Here is an 18,432-nt window from a genome sequence, read left to right as displayed (position 1 = left end):
ACAGCTGGTTCGACAAAGACTGTCAAATGTTAAGAACAGAACTCCGTAAAATATCAAACCAAAAACACAGAGACCCAAACAACAGTAACACACGACTTCTTTACTGTGAAACCCTCAAACAATATAAACGTACACCCAGAACCAAAAAAGCTCAGTACACCCAAAAACAACTAACAATTATTGAACAATCAATCAACACACATCAATTCTGGGACAATTGGAACAAATTAAAACATAGAGAACAGGAAGAATTGGCCATTCAGGATGGGGATATCTGGACAACCCATTTCCAATCACTCTTTAAAAATGTAGAATTAGATTCAAATCCTGAACAAAATCAAATTATTAGTAAATTAGAGGAACTGGAACGGGCTGTTAAAGACCACCAGAATCCTCTAGACTCTCTCATTACTGAGCAGGAACTTAAAGACAACATTAAAAAACTAAAAACAAAGAAATCATCAGGACCTGACGGGATCCTGAATGAAATGATCAAACACAGCAGCTCCAAATTTCACCTGGCAATGTTAAAAGTCTACAAAAGTGGAGATAAATTCGACCCTAATAATTACCGGGGCATCTGTGTGAACAGTAACCTGGGGAAGTTATTCTGTAGTATAATTAACTCACGATTATTACACTTCCTTACCCAACACAACGTACTGAGTAAAAGTCAGATTGGTTTTCTACCAAATTACCGCACCACCGATCATATTTACACCCTACACACCCTGATCGAAAATATGTAGTTCAAAATAACTCTAAAATATTTGCATGTTTTATTGATTTAAAAAAAGCTTTTGATTCCATTTGGCATGAAGGATTGTTTTATAAAATGTTGGAGAGTGGTGTAGGGGGTAAAACATATGATCTTATGAAATCCATGTACACAGAAAACCAGTGTGGAATAAGAATTGGCAGTAAGAGAACACATCTCATCTCTCAGGAGCGTGGAGTGAGACAGGGCTGCTGTTTAAGTCCAACTCTATTTAACATCTATATTAATGAATTGGCCTCCATGTTAGAGCACTCAGCCACGCCCGGTCTCACTCTACACGACTCAGAGATTAAACTCCTGCTATATGCAGATGATCTGGTCCTGCTGTCCCCCAGCGCCCAGGGTCTCCAGCACAAACTGGACCTGCTGCAGCAATACTGTCAGACCTGGGCCCTGACAGTCAACCTCAAAAAGACCAAAATTTTGACCTTCCAGAAAAGAGCCAGATCTCAGGGAACCAAACACACATATAAATTAGGACACCATGAAATTGAGCACACTAAAGATTATACTTACCTCGGACTAAACATCAGTTCCACAGGAAACTTTAACCCGGCAGTAAATGAACTGAGAGAAAAAGCTCGCAGGGCCTTCTACGCCATAAAACGTCAAACATTCGTGGAAATTCCAGTTCGAATCTGGCTTAAAATTTTTGAATCAATAATTGAACCGATTGCTCTATATGGCAGTGAAGTTTGGGGTTCGCTTACACACCATCAATTCCGTAATTGGGACAAACATCCATTAGAGACCCTGCACACAGAGTTCTGTAAAAGCATCCTAAAGGTGCACAGACACACCACGAACAATGCGTGCAGGGCAGAATTAGGCAGATTTCCTCTAATTATAAACATACAGAGAAGAGCAATCAACTTCTGGAACCATCTAAATGAGAGCGACCCCCAATCTTATCATTATAAAGCCCTGAAACACCAAGAGCTGAGCAAACATACCAGTCCCCTCATCCAACTGGTCCTGAGTCACTGCACCCATACACCACTAACACACTAATAACACACACAGACACTCTAACACACACAGATACAGCACTAACACACACAGACACCCTAATAACACACACAAACACATTACTAACACACGCCGACACACCACTAACACACACTAACACAATAAAGACTCAGGAACAAGAGAAATCTGCAAACCCAATTAGAATAAACCAAATTACACAAAAACTCAGAACGAAATATCTGAATTATTGGGAAACTGAAACTAAAACTCAAAGTAAAATGCAGTGTTATTTGACCCTAAACAGACACTACAGTGCAGCAGATTATCTGAGCACAGTATCCGACCCTAAATTAAGAAACACCCTGACGAGGTACAGACTGAGCACACACGACCTGGCCGTGGAGACGGGGCGACACACCCGGTCCTGGCTGCCCCGGGAGGAGAGGTTGTGTCAGCACTGCACTCTCAGTACAGTAGAGACGGAGCTGCACTTCCTCACCCGGTGTACCAAGTACCACCACATCCGCTCCCAATTCTTCCCTAAATTCAACAACATCATCCCCAACTTTACCTCCCTCCCAGACCCCGACAAACTGCCCCACCTACAGAGAGAGCTGCACACTAGCAGCACTCTATACACACACCTGTCACCAGGTGAGGGACAGTGGGTGACCATGTCTCATACACACATACACACACACACACACGCACACACACGCACAAACTGATTGTTTTACTACCTCATTATTGTAAATATTATACTTTTTATTGTTATTATTTTGCACTGTTTTTATTAATATTTTATTCTATTCTATATTTTTTGCACATGTAACTATTCTGTATATTTTTGTTCTTTCTTATTTTTATTGTTAATATTTCTCTGTAACTTGCAATACGAATGTCCTTATTTGTCATGCCAATAAAGCTTCTTTTGAGTTTGAGTTTGAGTTTGAGTTTGAGTTTGAGTGTGTGTGTGTGTGAGAGAGAGAGAGAGACAGTTAGAGACAGACAGAGAGAGAGAGAGAAGTGTTGATGTGAGCAAAACTCACACAAAAATGATAAAAACTGTCTGGAAGGATTAATCACTTTCCTGTCCCCACTAGTCCAGTTGTCTGAACGAGGAAGCCATGATGGATCAGCGGTGCAATGAGTGCGCGTGCCTGTGGTGGGAGGGGCCGTGATGGATCAAATCAGTAACCGAGTGTAGCAGTTCTACTGCAGTCTGCATTAGATCTTGAATCCATCAGACACACACAGTGGTAAATCTGATGGACTGAGTGAGAGACGTGAGCTGTTTAGTATTAATATACAAAGCACATTGTACATCGTCTGCTCCTAAAAAGCTTTACACGCCAGCCAGGACATCTACCTGCCCATGTGTAGGTAAAATAAGCAGAAACAATTCAGCAGAGTTTGTTTTTTATGCTAGAGACTACTTTCCGCATTGTGTACTCTGAACTGTGCCCACTGCAGTGCATTCAAGCAAGAATAAACATGATGTACCACTGTTTGCAATAGAGACAGGAGTTTCCACTGTATGATGGTCCATCCTGGATGCCTCCAAGCCCAGAGAAGTCGACGCCGCTTCTGTACATGGTTAACATAAGGCTTCTTTTTTGCACAGTAAAGTTTTAAGTGCCATCTGTGCATGTAATTCTAGTGCTTGACAAAGGTTTGCCAACGTAATCCCTTGCCCATGTGGTTATATCAGCTATTGTTGAGTGGCGGTTCTTGATGCAGTGTCGTCTAAGGGATCGAAGATCACAGGCGTTCAGCTTAAGCTTGCGCCCTTGGCCCTTACGCACTGAAATTTCTCTATTCTTTGAATGGTTTAATGATATTATACACTGTAGAGGGAGAAATATGCAAATCCCTTCCAATCTTTCTTTGAGGTACATTGTTTTTAAACATTTCAATCATTTTCTCACACATTTGTTGACAAACTGGAGATCCTCTGATCATCTTTGCTCATCAAAGACTTATTTTATTAGCATTTTCTGATTTGGGGTTGTACATGGACAATGATTGGCACGTCTGAGGGAAGGAGGCCGTAGGGATTCCTTATAACTGCTCCAATTACGACCTCTGCTGGCTGACTGATTGCGCCTACACAATGAGACGGGGGATAATGGAGATTGGTGCGTGTGTCTTTGTATGCTTTATGAATCCCCATATGAACATGGCTTGTGCAGGTAAAAAGAAGTGGTTTGGCTACTGCACATGTCAGAGAGGGCATGCATAAGTAATGGCTCTAAGTCAGGAGTAGTTTGTAGCATAGAGGCGAAAATACAAATCGGGTAATTGGATACAACTAGATTGGGGTGAAAATGGGGGGGGGGGGGGGGGGTAGTGCAGGGTGCCAACCATTTACACTGACATTTTCGCAAGCAATTGAGGGTTAAGTGCCTTGCTCAAGGGCCTAATAGTGGCAACCTGGCAGTGGTGGGGTTTGAACCAGCAACCTTCTGCTTACTAGTTCATTACCTTAACCGCTGGGTTACAACCACTATTTCAGGCTATTATACACTCTATTTACTATTGATTAAACAAAACAGATGTGTTTTTTATATTGCCATGGTGATGGTGGACGCTGGCGCATTTGGCTGCCGCTACCGTTACCGTATTTTACCGTATTTTACCGTATTTTATTGTATTTTTATCGTTTTTCGTTTTCATCTTTTTACACACCTTGTGGATCTATTTCTTTTATGTTACTTTTGATACTTTTATTTGTGCTTTTGATACTTTTTGTTCTTTCTACTGTACATCGCGTCTGCGGCCGGTGGTGAACGGTGGATGAGTTTTCCTGGGATCGGCACGATGTTGAACTATTCCGTTGACCAGCTGAGGAAGTTCAACAACTGCACTACTCCATCGTGTATTTCAGTCATCAAACAGCTTGGACTCCTTCGCCGGCCTCGTTATATTCACAGGGGCTCCCGGAGAAAGCTTGTTTATCTTCGAAATGGTAACGCTATTCCATCCTTCTGGTCAGCCGTGCGCACTGTCGCTCCGCAAACACGTCATCAGAGCGCTGCTGCCTTGCACACCAGTAGCGGTGTAGTCTCCATGACAACGCTGTCCACGGAGTGGGATGGGAAACGCGGAGTGGACTTAGCAAATCTCCGTTCTCTTCCTCGTTCCTCACAGCCAACTACACAACAATACCACTTGAAAATGGCATTGCTTAATGTTCGTTCACTCAACACAAAAAGTACTGTACTTAGTGAATTTATATCTGACAGTGAACTAGACTTTTTCTGTCTCACTGAAACTTGGCATAAACCCTTGGATTATTTTACGTTAAATCAGACCACGCCAATGGGATACTCGTATATTGATGAACCTCGTATGGAAGGGCGAGGTGGTGGTGTTGCTGCAGTCTATAGGGATGATATTAAAATAACCACTTTGTCTTTTCCTGCTGCTCTTTCTTTTGAACACCTGGCTTTCAAGTTGTCAGGGCCTACTCCTCTGGTCACTGCTGTAGTTTATCGTCCGCCAAAGCCAAACGCTTCCTTTCTCTCTGATTTTTCAGATTTTTTAACCCAGCTTAGTGCCCTCTCATCCTCTGTACTGCTTATGGGTGATTTTAACATCCATATTGATGACAACAACTGTAAATTTGCCAGGGAATTTTTGGAATTGTTACAGTGTTTTAATTTCACACAACATATACATTTTCCAACTCATAAAAAAGGTCATACTCTTGACCTTGTCTGCTCTACTGGTGTCCTAGTTCATCAGCCGTCCAGCCATGACCTTACTGTCTCTGATCATTTGACAATCATCATGGACATTGAGGTCACTAGGCCCATCACTAGAGCTAAACGTAAAATATCCTTCAGGAATCTTCAATATATCTCTCCCTCTGCTTTCTCAGATTCTCTTGTTAAAAAGATGTCTGTCTGTCCTGTACTGTCTAGTAATTCATCTGACCTTGTCGATTACTATAATGACATACTCGCCTCATGTCTTGATGAGCTGGCTCCTTTGAGAACCAAATTTGTTTCTTTTAGTCATTCCGCACCATGGTACACAATTGAGCTTCACCAAATGAAATCCCGTAAACGCCAGCTTGAAAGACTTTATAAGAAAACCGGTCTAACAGTACATTATCAGATTTATTCTGATTATCTTCAACATTACAAAGACGCTCTTACGGCAGCCCGATCCACTTACTATTCCGAACTCATACATGCTGGATCAACAAATCCTAAGACTCTCTTTTCCACAATAAATAAACTTCTCAAACCAGTTGACAATACTACCAATTCCTTTACAGTTGACAAGTGTAACTCTTACCTCTCATTTTTTCAAACAAAAGTTGAGAATATCCACAATTTTCTGACAGTTTCCCCTGTCATCTCTGTTTCTCCGCCTATCTCATCTCAATTTATTACCCAGCCTCTGTCTCAGTTCTCACCTGTGTCTCTTTTGGACCTATCTGAGATCTTAACAGGGATGCGAAGCTCCACTTGTGTTTTGGATCCTGCTCCATCAAAACTTGTTAAGGGTTGTTTTCCAGTTATCTCATCACTTATCACAGAGATAATCAATTCCTCTCTTAGTTCTGGCTCAGTCCCTCAATCACTCAAATTGGCTGCTGTTACTCCCATACTTAAAAAACCTGGACTTGACTCTAACATTATGAGTAACTTTCGGCCCATTTCCAATCTTCCATTTCTGTCGAAAATACTGGAACGTGTTGTTGCCTCACAGCTCAAAGATCACCTAAATTCCAATAATCTATTTGAATCATTTCAGTCTGGTTTCCGCCCCCAGCACAGCACTGAGTCAGCCCTCCTCAAAGTCACAAATGACCTTCTTCTTTCCTCAGACTCTGGACAAATTAATATTCTCGTCCTCCTTGATCTTACTGCAGCTTTTGACACCATTAATCACTCCATTCTTCTGTCCCGCCTTGAATCCTCTGTCAACATCACTGGTACTGCCCTTTTGTGGTTAAGGTCATATCTCGTAAACAGACAACAGTTTGTTAATATCAACAATTGTAGTTCTGCCATTGCTCCACTGTCCCAAGGCGTTCCCCAAGGCTCAGTGTTAGGTCCCCTTTTGTTTATTCTTTATATGCTCCCCCTTGGTGACATCATACGTCGGCATGGTTTACATTTCCACTGCTATGCTGATGATATTCAGCTTTACATCTCCTCCAAATCCATTAATACTGAACTTCACTCCACTCTGACAAATTGCATCACTGAAATGAAATTGTGGATGAAAGCTAATTTCCTCAAATTAAACTGTGAAAAATCAGATATGATCATCGTAGGTCCTACAACCCTGGCAAAAACCACAAAAAATTTTCAAATTACCATTGATAATGACACTTTGTCTCCGTCTTCTAACATCCGAAATCTTGGTGTAATTTTTGATAGCAACCTCTCTTTTGACCGCCATGTAAATCACATCACCAAAACTGCTTTCTTTCATCTAAAAAACATAGCACGTCTACGTCCATCACTCTCCTTTTCTGCCGCCGAAACCTTGATTCATGCTTTTATTACATCCAGAATTGATTATTGCAATAGCATCCTTTATGGTACATCTAACAAAATCCTAAAAAAACTTCAGTATATCCAGAATTCAGCTGCTCGCCTCCTTACTCATACTCGCTCCCGTGATCATATTACACCTGTTCTACAAAAACTTCATTGGCTTCCCGTTGCTCAACGCATTCAATTCAAAATTCTTCTATTCACTCACAAAGCTCTCCATAATCAGGCCCCATCCTACCTCACCGACCTGCTCCATCATCACATTCCCTCCCGTAGCCTTCGCTCTTCTGAGGCTAACCTACTGTCCATACCCTCTAGGACCAAGCACCGGACCTGGGGTGACAGGGCCTTTTCCATAGCTGCTCCATCTTTATGGAATGCTCTCCCCAAACACCTACGAGATTGTCCTGACCTGTCCAAATTCAAGTCACTTCTCAAAACTCATCTATTCAGAGTGGCATTTAACTTGTAACAACACAAAATAAATGCTTTTATTTTTGCTATTCTTTTTAATAGTTTTTATACTTAGATCACGACAGAAATGTGAAGTCCTAGATCCTAAAACTTGTAAAGTTTTCAGTTTCCTGATTGCATGTAAATCTGTCCTGCTTCTGTCTAATTTTAAGAAATTGTTCTATATTTGTTGTTCTCTCTCATAATTTAGCTAATTTTTAATGAACTGTCTTATGCTGCTCTCTTTGTTTTTATCTTAATTATTCTTGATGTTGATGTACTATTTTGATTTTGTACTATGATTTGTATGGTGTATGTACGTATTTGTTTTGATTATTTGTCTTATGTAAAGCGTCTTTGAGTATCTTGAAAAGCGCTATATAAATAAAATGTATTATTATTATTATTATTATAAATATACATATGTGGACAGCTCACTATGACCTTGTTGGGCCGCACCATGGGTATTTTGATTTAGTTGGCTTCCCTTTTGCAGCAGTAACAGCCTCCACTCTTTTGGGGTGTCTGTGGGAATTAGTGCCCATTAGAGCCATCCGATTTATCCTGACGGGCGCCTAAATGGACAATGATTGGCATGTCTGAGGGAGGGAGGCTGTAGGGATTCCGCATACCTGCTGCAAGTACAACCTCTGCTGGCTGATTGATGACGTCTACACAATGAGATGGATAGTTGGAGATTGGTGAAAAGAAGTGGTGTGCTACTGCACATGTGTCGGAGGGGGCGTGTGTAAGTAATGGCACTCCTTGGTCAGGAGTGGAGGTCTGCAGTACAGAGGCGGAAATACAAATCGGGTAATTGGATACAACTGGATTAGAATGGGGGGGGGATTGCAAGGCATATGTGGACAGCTAACTATGACCTTTTTAGGCCGCACCATGGGCATTATGATTTAGTTGGCTCCCCTTTTGCAGCAGTAATAGCCTCCACTCTTCTAGGGTGTCTGTGGGAATTAGTGCCCATTTACTCACTCACTTTCTTAACCGCTTATCCAATTAGGGCCGCAGGGGTGTGCTGGAGCCTATCCTAGGTTTTTCAAGGCACACAGTAACACCGTGGACGGGGCGCCAGTCCATCGCAGGGCAGACACACTTACACACACACACACACACACATTCACCTATAGGGCAATTCAGTATCTCCACCTAACCTGATTGCATGTTTTTGGACTGTGGGAGGAAACCGGAGCTCCCGGAGGAAACCCACGCAGACATGGGGAGAACATGCAAACTCCGCACAGAAAGGACCTGGACCGCCCCACCTGGGGATCGAACCCAGGGCTTTCTTGCTGTGAGGCGACAGTGCTACCCACCGAGCCACCATGCTGCCCAGTGCCCATTTAGTCAAAGGAAAATTGTGGTCATTCCAGCCTTCCAATTCATTCCAAAGGTGTTTAATAAGGTTGAGATCATGGCTCTGTGTAGTGTCTCCAAATCAAACTCATCAAACCATGTCTCACTTTGTGCACACATTTGCCACTGGTATAAATTTAGTAGTATATCATTAATTTGAATCAATACAGTATTTTATCCATATACACCTGTTAGCAATGGGTGTAGTACCTGAACTCAGTATTATGAAATGGTTCCACATACTTTGGCCATATGGCGTAGCAAGCAAATATTAAAATGCATACTAACAATATTTCAATAACACTACCCATTGTCTTAAAAGAGCCATCTTTGGGAAAATAGAGATCTGGTGCAGCATTTGTGGATGCATAATGTCTGGGTCCTAAATATCTCCTGATGATAGTAATAATCTGACCACAGCTTTATTCGATATGTGTGACCTCTAGAGCCTGCTACCATGACTAAGCTGTTAATCTAAAGCTTACACATTACCTCATATATAATACACGGTTCCTTGGGGCTTTTTTTCAGGGCTTATGGGAATTTTGTTTACAGCTGTATTAGCTCTGGCCACAACTGGCCCTGCCAGCAGTGCCGCTATGGCTAGCGTTACCAGGCAACTGCTGGAAGACACACCAACAGCCAAGAGACTGAGCCTCCAATTACAGCTAAATAACCGTGCAGGTGAATGGAGAGAGATTGTATAAATGTAATACTGTCTAGAATTACAGATTAAGCTTTTTATAGCATTTTGCAAAACATCCCAACATTTATTAGTGCACCCTTAGTGCTGGTCCCAATACTGGGTAAATAAGGAAGGTAGATACAAAAGAAAAGGTAGTTGGTGTATAAACTGTGCCAAATCAAATATGCAGATCAAAAGTCATATAAGCATGCCTAATTGGTCAATTCCCAGATTAATAATGTCTGCCTCCAGTGCTGTTGGTCAGCAGGGTTCTATGTTACTGTTGGGCCAAGGAGAAGGACAATGGAAAGAATGTTCTACACCGATCAGCCATAACATTAAAGCATCATCAGCTCCACATACCATATAGAAGCACTTTGTAGTTCCACAATTGCTGACTGTAGTCCATCTGTTTCTCTGCATGCTTTGTTAACCCCCTTTCATGCTGTTTCTCAATGGTCAGGACCCCCACAGGACCACTACAGAGCAGGTATTATTTGGGTGGTGAATCATTCTCAGCACTGCAGTGACACTAACATGGTGGTGGTGTGTTAGTGTGTGTTGTGCTGGTATGAGTGGATAAGACACAGCAGCACTGATGTAGTTTTAAACATTTCACTGTCACTGCTAGATTGAGAATAGTCCACCAACCAAAAATATATTTAGCCAACAGCGCTCCGTGGGCAGCGTCCTGTGACCACTGATGAAGATCTCCAAGATGACCGACTCAAACAGCAGCAATAGATGAGCGATCGTCTCTGACTTTACATCTACAAGGTGGACCAACTAGGTAGGAGTGTCTAATAGAGTGAACAGTGAGTGGACATGGTATTTAAAAACTCCAGCACCGCTGCTGTGTCTGATCCACTCATACCAGCACAACACACACTAACACACCACCACCACCATGTTATTGTTCCTGCAGTGCTGAAAATGACCCACCACCCAAATAATACCTGCTCTGTGGTGGTCCTGTGGGGGTCCTGACTATTGAAGAACAGGGTGAAAGCAGGGTAAAAAGGTATGCAGAGAAACAGATGGACTACAGTAAGTAATTGTAGAACTACAAAGTGCTCCTATATGGTAAGTGGTGCTGATGAAATGGACAAGGAGGTGGTTTTAATGTTATGGCTGATCAGTGTATGAGGAAGGGTAGAATGGTGGCGGTAAGAGTAGGAACTCTTCTACCATGGTGTAGATGGGAGGAGAAATGGGTTAGGGGTAATCTTGAAAAATAGTACATAAAGAATGTAGTGGGAGTGTAAAGAATGTCTGATAGAGTAGTGAGTGTGAAGCTCGAAATTGATGGAGTGCTGATGAATGTCATCAGTGCGTATGCCCTTTAAGTGGGTTGTGGAATAGAGAAGAATTCTGGAGTGATTTAGATGAAGTGGTGCAGAGGGTACCCAAAGAAAAGAGAGTTGTAATTGGAGCAGACTTGAATGGGCATGTTGATGAAGGTAATAGAGATAATGAGGAGGTGTTGGGTAGATATGGTGTTAATGACAGGAATACAGAAAGGCAGATGATAGCAGAGATGTTCACAAAATACGAGTCCAAGTCAAGTCATCAGTCTTTAGGCTAGAGTCCAAGTCAAGTCACGATTCGTTAGGCTAGAGTCAGAGTCATGTCATGAGTCTTTAGGCTAGAGTCGGAGTCAAGTCACGAGTCTTTAGGCTAGAGTCCGAGTCAAGTCACGAGTCTTTAGGCTAGAGTCCGAGTCAAGTCACGAGTCTTTAGGCTAGAGTCAGAGTCAAGTCATGAGTCTTTAGGCTAGAGTCAGAGTCAAGTCACGAGTCTTTAGGCTAGAGTCAGAGTCAAGTTACAAGTCTTTAGGCTAGAGTCCGAGTCAAGTCTATATATGCACATACACTGCCTGGCCAAAAAAAAGGTCACACACTCTAACATTTGGTTGGACCACCTTTAGCTTTGATTACGGCACGCATTCGCTCTGGCATCATTTCCACAAGCTTCTGCAACGTCACAACATTTATTTCTGTCCAGAGTTGCATTAATTTTTCCCCAAGATCTTGTATTGATGATGGGAGATTTGGACCACTGCACAAAGTCTTCTCCAGCACATCCGAAAGATTCTCAGTGGGGTTCAGGTCTGGACTCTGTGGTCTGGACACTCGTGCCAATGCCAAACGTCGGTTTCAATTGTGCAAGGAGCGCAAATCTTGGGCTGTGGACAATGTGAAACATGTATTGTTCTCTGATGAGTCCACCTTTACTGTTTTCCCCACATCCGGGAGAGTTACGGTGTGGAGAAGCCCCAAAGAAGCGTACCACCCAGACTGTTGCATGCCCAGAGTGAAGCATGGGGGTGGATCAGTGATGGTTTGGGCTGCCATATCATGGCATTCCCTTGGCCCAATACTTGTGCTAGATGGGCACGTCACTGCCAAGGACTACCGAACCATTCTGGAGGACCATGTGCATCCAATGGTTCAAACATTGTATCCTGAAGGCGGTGCCGTGTATCAGGATGACAATGCACCAATACACACAGCAAGACTGGTGAAAGATTGGTTTGATGAACATGAAAGTGAAGTTGAACATCTCCCATGGCCTGCACAGTCACCAGATCTAAATATTATTGAGCCACTTTGGGGTGTTTTGGAGAAGCGAGTCAGGAAACGTTTTCCTCCACCAGCATCACGTAGTGACCTGGCCACTATCCTGCAAGAAGAATGGCTTAAAATCCCTCTGACCACTGTGCAGGACTTGTATATGTCATTTCCAAGACCAATTGACGCTGTATTGGCCGCAAAAGGAGGCCCTACACCATACTAATAAATTATTGTGGTCTAAAACCAGGTGTTTCAGTTTCATTGTCCAACCCCTGTATTTTCCACCATAATTTACAAATAAATTCTTAAAAAATCCTACAATGTGATTTCCTGGATTTTTTTTTTCTCATTTTGTCTCTCATAGTTGAAGTGTACCTATGATTAAAATTACAGACCTCTCTCATCTTTCTAAGTAGGAGAACTTGCACAATCAGTGGCTGACTAAATACTTTTTGGCCCCACTGTATATATAATTGTCACACGTCACTAATGTTAACGCATGCTGACGCGAGCGACCCTTGTTGTTCATGAGTCATTTTTCTGTCATTTGAAACAAGTCTGAGTCGAGTCTGAAGTCGCTGTGTGTGCGACTTACGTGCAACTCAGACTCGATTCCCCATTTCTGGATGATACCTGTAGTAGATTTTGCAAAAAGTATTTTAAGAAGAAGGCAGATAGAAGAGTGGGGGAAGGTGCACACAGGTGGAATATATGCTATGCAGGATACGCAAACTAAAAGAGATTGAAGACTGTAAGATTATGGCAGGGGAGAGTGTAGTTAGCATTAGATGGTGGACTGTAGGATGTTTTTGGAGGTGAAGAAAAGGACAAGAGTGATGGTGAAACCAAGGATCAGATAGAGAAAGGTGGTTAAGCAGGCACTGTGTGGTGGAGAAGAGAAGCTAGACAACTGAGCAAAGACCACAAAAGTGGTGAGGGAGGAAGTAAGAAGAAAGTTTAAGAAAGAGAGATGAAAAGAGAAGACAGGAGTCAAAGGAAATGCAGTGTAATGCAAAGAGAGAAGTGACACATGCTAAGGAAAAGGTGTGTGGTAAGCTGTATGAGAAGTTTGACACTAATGAAGATAAAAAAGACTTGTGGCTGACTGTCCTGGGGAGGATATACAGCAGGTACGATTGATAGCAAATGCAGATTGGAATGTGCTGACAACTCAGAAGAGTATACTGAGAAACAAGAAAGTGTATTTTGAGGAGCAATGAATGAAAAAAATAAAAAGAGAAGGTTGGATGGCCCAGATGACATACACTGACCAGGAATAACATTATGACCACTGACAGGTGAAGTGAATAACACTGATTATCTCTTCATCACAGCACCTGTTAGTGGGTGGGATATATTAGGCAGCAGGTAAACATTTTATCCTCAAAGTTGATGTGTTAGAAGCAGGAAAAATGGGCAAGCTTAAGGATTTAAGCAAGTTTGACAAGGGCCAAATTGTGGTGGGCGGCCAAGCGAAGGCTGGCCCATGTGGTCTGATCCAACAGACGAGCTACTGTAGCTCAAATTGCTGAAGAAGTTAATGCTGGTTCTGATAGAAAGGTGTCAGAATACACAGTGCATCCCAGTTTGTTGAGTATGGGGCTGCATAGCCGCAGACCAGTCAGGGTGCCCATGCTGACCACTGTCCACCGCCGAAAGCGCCAACATGAATCACGTTTTCTTTTACATCACGTAGATGGCCAGGTGCGTGTGTGTTGCTTACCTGGAGAACATGTCACCAGGATGCACTATGAGAAGAAGGCAAGCCGGTGGAGGCAGTATGATGCTTTGGGCAATGTTCTGCTGGGAAACCTTGGGTCCTGCCATCCATGTGGATATTACTTTGACATGTACCACCTACTTAAGCATTGTTGCAGACCATGTACACCCTTTCATGAAAACGGTATTCCCTGATGGCTGTGGCCTCTTTCAGCAAGATAATGCATCTTGCCACAAAGCAAAAATGCTTTAGGAATGGTTTGAGGAGCACAACAATGAGTTTGAGGTGTTGACTTGGCCTTCAAATTCCCCAGATCTCAATCCAATCGAGCATCTGTGGGATGTGCTGGACAAACAAGTCCGATCCATGGAGGCCCCACCTTGCAACTTACAGGAGTTAAAGGATCTGCTGCTAACATCTTGGTGTCAGATAACACAGCACACCTTCAGAGCCAGTGGAGTCCATGCCTCGACGGGTCAGGGCTGTTTTGGCAGCAAAATGGGGACCAACACAATATTACGAAGGTGGTCATAATGTTATTTGGAATGTGAGGAGATGCCTGAGCAGAGGAGAAGAAGTGTGATAGTTCACATTTTTAAGAATAAGGGTGATGCAGCAGCAGCAACTATAGAGACTCAAAGCCACATCATAAGGAACGGTAGGAACTAGCTTGAGAAAGGAGGTAAGGATTTGTGAGCAGCAAAATAGTTTCATTCCAGCAAATGTTTGCTTTGAGAATGTTGATGGAGAAATATAGAAAGGCCAGAAGGAGTTGCATTGTGTGTTTGTAGATCTAGAGCAAACTTATGATAGGGTGCCATGAGAGTAACTGCCGTATTCTATGAGGATATCAGGAATGACAGAGAAGTATGTAGATACACCGATCAGCCATAACATTAAAACCACCTCCTTGTTTCTACACTCACTGTGCATTTTATCAGCTCCACTTACCATATAGAAGCACTTTGTAGTTCTACAATTACTGACTGTAATCCATCTGTTTCTTTGCATGCTTTGTTAGCCTCCTTTCATGCTGTTCTTCAATGGTCAGGACTCTCCCAGGACCACTACAGAGCAGGTATTATTTAGGCGGTGGATCATTCTCAGCACTGCAGTGACACTGACATGGTGGTGGTGTTAGTGTGTGTTGTGCTGGTATGAGTGAATAAGACACAGCAGCGCTGATGGAGTTTTTAAACACCTCACTGTCACTGTTGGACTGAGAATAGTCCACCAACCAAAAATATATTTAGCCAACAGCGCTCCGTGGGCAGCGTCCTGTGACCACTGATGAAGGTCTAGAAGATGACCGACTCAAACAGCAGCAATAGATGAGCAATCCACCAACTAAATAATACTTGCTCTGTGGTGGTCCTGTGGGGGTCCTGACCATTGAAGAACAGGGTGAAAGCAGGCTAAAAAGGTATGTAGAGAAATAGATGAACTATAGTCAGTAATTGCAAAACTACAAAGTGCTTCTACAGTATATGGTAAGTGGAGCTGAAAAAATGGACAGTGAGTGTAGAAACAAGGAGGTGGTTTTAATGTTATGGCCGATCAGTGTATGTATAAGGACAGTATAAGGCTGATGGACGAGGTTAGGCAAGAGTCCCCATGGAATACGATGTTCGCAGATGACCCTGAATTGTAGCAAGAGCAGGGAGCAAATTGAGGAAAGCCTCGAGAGATTGAGGTATGCGCTGAAGAGAAGGGTAATGGAAGTTACCATGTGCATGAATGAGAGGAAGGGCGACAGAAAGGTTAAGTTGCAAGGGGTTGAGGTGATCGAAGTGGATACGTTTGAATACCCGGGTTGAGTGTACAAGGTAATGCAGAATGTGGTAAAGAGATGAAGAAGAAAGTGCAGACAGAGTGGAGTGGATGGCATAGTGGCAGAAGTGATTTGTAATAGAAGGGTATATGCCAGAGTGGAAGGGAACGTTTATAAGACAGCAGTAAGGACTGTTATATAATATAGCTTGGAGGCAGTGGCACTGACTAAACAACAGGAGAGGTAGTTGGAGGCAGCAGAGATAAGGATGCTGCGATTCTCATCGGTTGTGACAAGGATGGACAAGATTAGGAATGAGTGTATTAGAGGGACAGCGAAGGTGGGATGTTTTGGGGACAAAGTTGGGGAAGGGGGGGAGGGGGGGGGGGGTGATCAACCCACTGAGGTCTGGATTCAAAACCAAAAACCAAAGCAAAAATGTAAATCAACTCTGAACATGCCAGATTCTTTTTAGACAGTGATATGAGATGAGGGTTGAGACCAGTTACCCATGACCCTGGTGCTGTGTTGCACCCACACTACCTACTGAATCATTGTGATGCTTTAATGTAATTTTTATTCATTTAATTTTATCATATCCTTGTCACCACTTTTGTCACCACTACGCCAGCCCTGGCTTCCCTTCATTGGCTCCCAGTGAATCTTAGGATTGATTTTAATGTATTAATGATGTGATTTCGAACAGGTGATGTCAACAGGTGATTGTAATCATTGTTTGGTACAAAAGCAGCATCCAGGAAAGGCTGAGACTTTGATGAGCAAAGATGATCAGAGGATCTCCAGTTTGTCATCAAACGCTTAAGAAAACTATTGAAATGATTAAAAACAATGTACCTTAAAGAAAGATTGGAGAGGATTTGCATATTTCTCCCTCTATAGTGCATAACATCATTAAATCATTCAAGGAATTGGGAGGAATTTCAGTGCATAAAGGCCAAGGGTGCAAGCTTAAGCTGAACGCCCGTGATCTTTGATCCCTCAGACGGCACTGCATCAAGAACCACCACTCAACAATAGCTGATATAACCACATGGGTGAGGGATTACTTTGGCAAACCTTTGTCAAGCACTACAATACAGAGTTACATGCACAAATGCCACTTAAAACTTTACTGTGCAAAAAAGAAGCCTTATCTTAACCATGTTCAGAAGCGGCGTCGACTTCTCTGGGTTTAGAGGCATCTAGGATGGACCATCACACAGAAGAAACGTGTATTGTGGCAAAAACGAAAAGGACCATCCAGACTGTTATCAGTAACAAGTCCAAAAGCCAGGGTCTGTCATGGTATGGGGCTGTGTTAGTGCCCTTGGCAAAGGTCATTTACACTTCTATGATGGCAGCATTAATGCAGAAAAGTACATTGAGATCTTAGAGCAACATATGCTGCCTTCAAGACGTCATCTTTTCCAGGGACGTCCATGCATTTTTCAACAAGACGATGCACAACTGCACACATTACAAAGGCATGGCTTTGGAGGAAGAGGGTATGGGTACTGGACTGGCCTGCCTGCAGTCCTGACCTGTCCCCAATATAGAATGTGTGTAAAATTTTGAAGCAAAAAATGTGACAACGACGACCCCGTACTGTTTCACATCTTAAGACGTGCTTGCAGGAAGAATGGGACAAAATAAAACCTGAACTGCAAATATCTGAGGTTCATACTGGTTGTGTTTAAGGTGCTATATAAATAAATATTGCCTTGCCTTGCACTGTCCTGTTAAAGGAGAGTCAAAGACTATTATGCTCCTTCCAACACACATGCAGTCTCAAGAGGCTTCTTATCCCCCGCCAGTTGTACCACATACAGACACCCTCCTTTTATAGTCACCAGTCCCTTTACTAAGTTCCTCTCTCTCCTTTTCTTGTTTTAAGAACAAGGTTGTCAAACACTGGTGGACTGAGTAGCTGACCTATTTGTGACAAACTCTTTCCCTTTCTTGTCCACACTCTGGTTTAAGCTGTGGGCCCTTTTTGGTTTGGTTTGACATGATTTGGTTTAGCCACATTATTTTACTGCCTTGGTTAAGCATCATAAACATGAAGCTCCTTACAGACTAGGCATAGACATTGTGCTCCCCAGGACACTGGTGATATGCATATGCAGCACCCACACTACCTATTATACCACATTCAGTTCACAATTTATTACAGGTTCAGATTCAACTTTATACCCCTCATTTGGATACCTACTAAAATTAAATACCAACCATAAGACTTTGGAAATATTGGTATCACATACACTGATCAGCCATAACATTAAAACCACCTCCCTGTTTCTACACTCACTGTCCATTTAATCAGCTCCACTTACCATATAGAAGCACTTTGTAGTTTTACAATTACTGACTGTAGGTCATCTATTTCTCTACATACTTTTTTAACCTGCTTTCACCCTGTTCTTCAATGGTCAGGACCCACACAGGACCACCACAGAGCAGGTATTATTTATGTGGTGGATGATTATCAGCACTGCAGTGACACTGACATAGTGGTGGTGTGTTAGTGTGGATCAGACACAGCAGCGCTGCTGGAGTTTTTAAATACCGTGTCCACTCACTGTCCACTCTATTA

The 18,432-nt window shown here is 42.7% G+C and overlaps 1 long non-coding RNA gene across 1 annotated transcript in view; it reads right to left on the bottom strand.

Moving 5' to 3' along the window:
- The window catches only part of LOC134333102 (uncharacterized), a 131,775-nt gene that overhangs the window by 37,755 nt on the left and 75,588 nt on the right, over positions 1-18,432 (bottom strand). The gene's annotated exons all lie outside the window — the stretch shown is intronic.

The sequence above is a fragment of the Trichomycterus rosablanca genome, chromosome 19 (assembly GCF_030014385.1).
Source record: "Trichomycterus rosablanca isolate fTriRos1 chromosome 19, fTriRos1.hap1, whole genome shotgun sequence".
NCBI classification, from domain to species: Eukaryota; Metazoa; Chordata; class Actinopteri; order Siluriformes; family Trichomycteridae; genus Trichomycterus; species Trichomycterus rosablanca.
The sequence above is the reverse complement of the archived record's forward strand: the minus strand, read 5'-3'. Positions and strand labels throughout refer to the sequence as shown.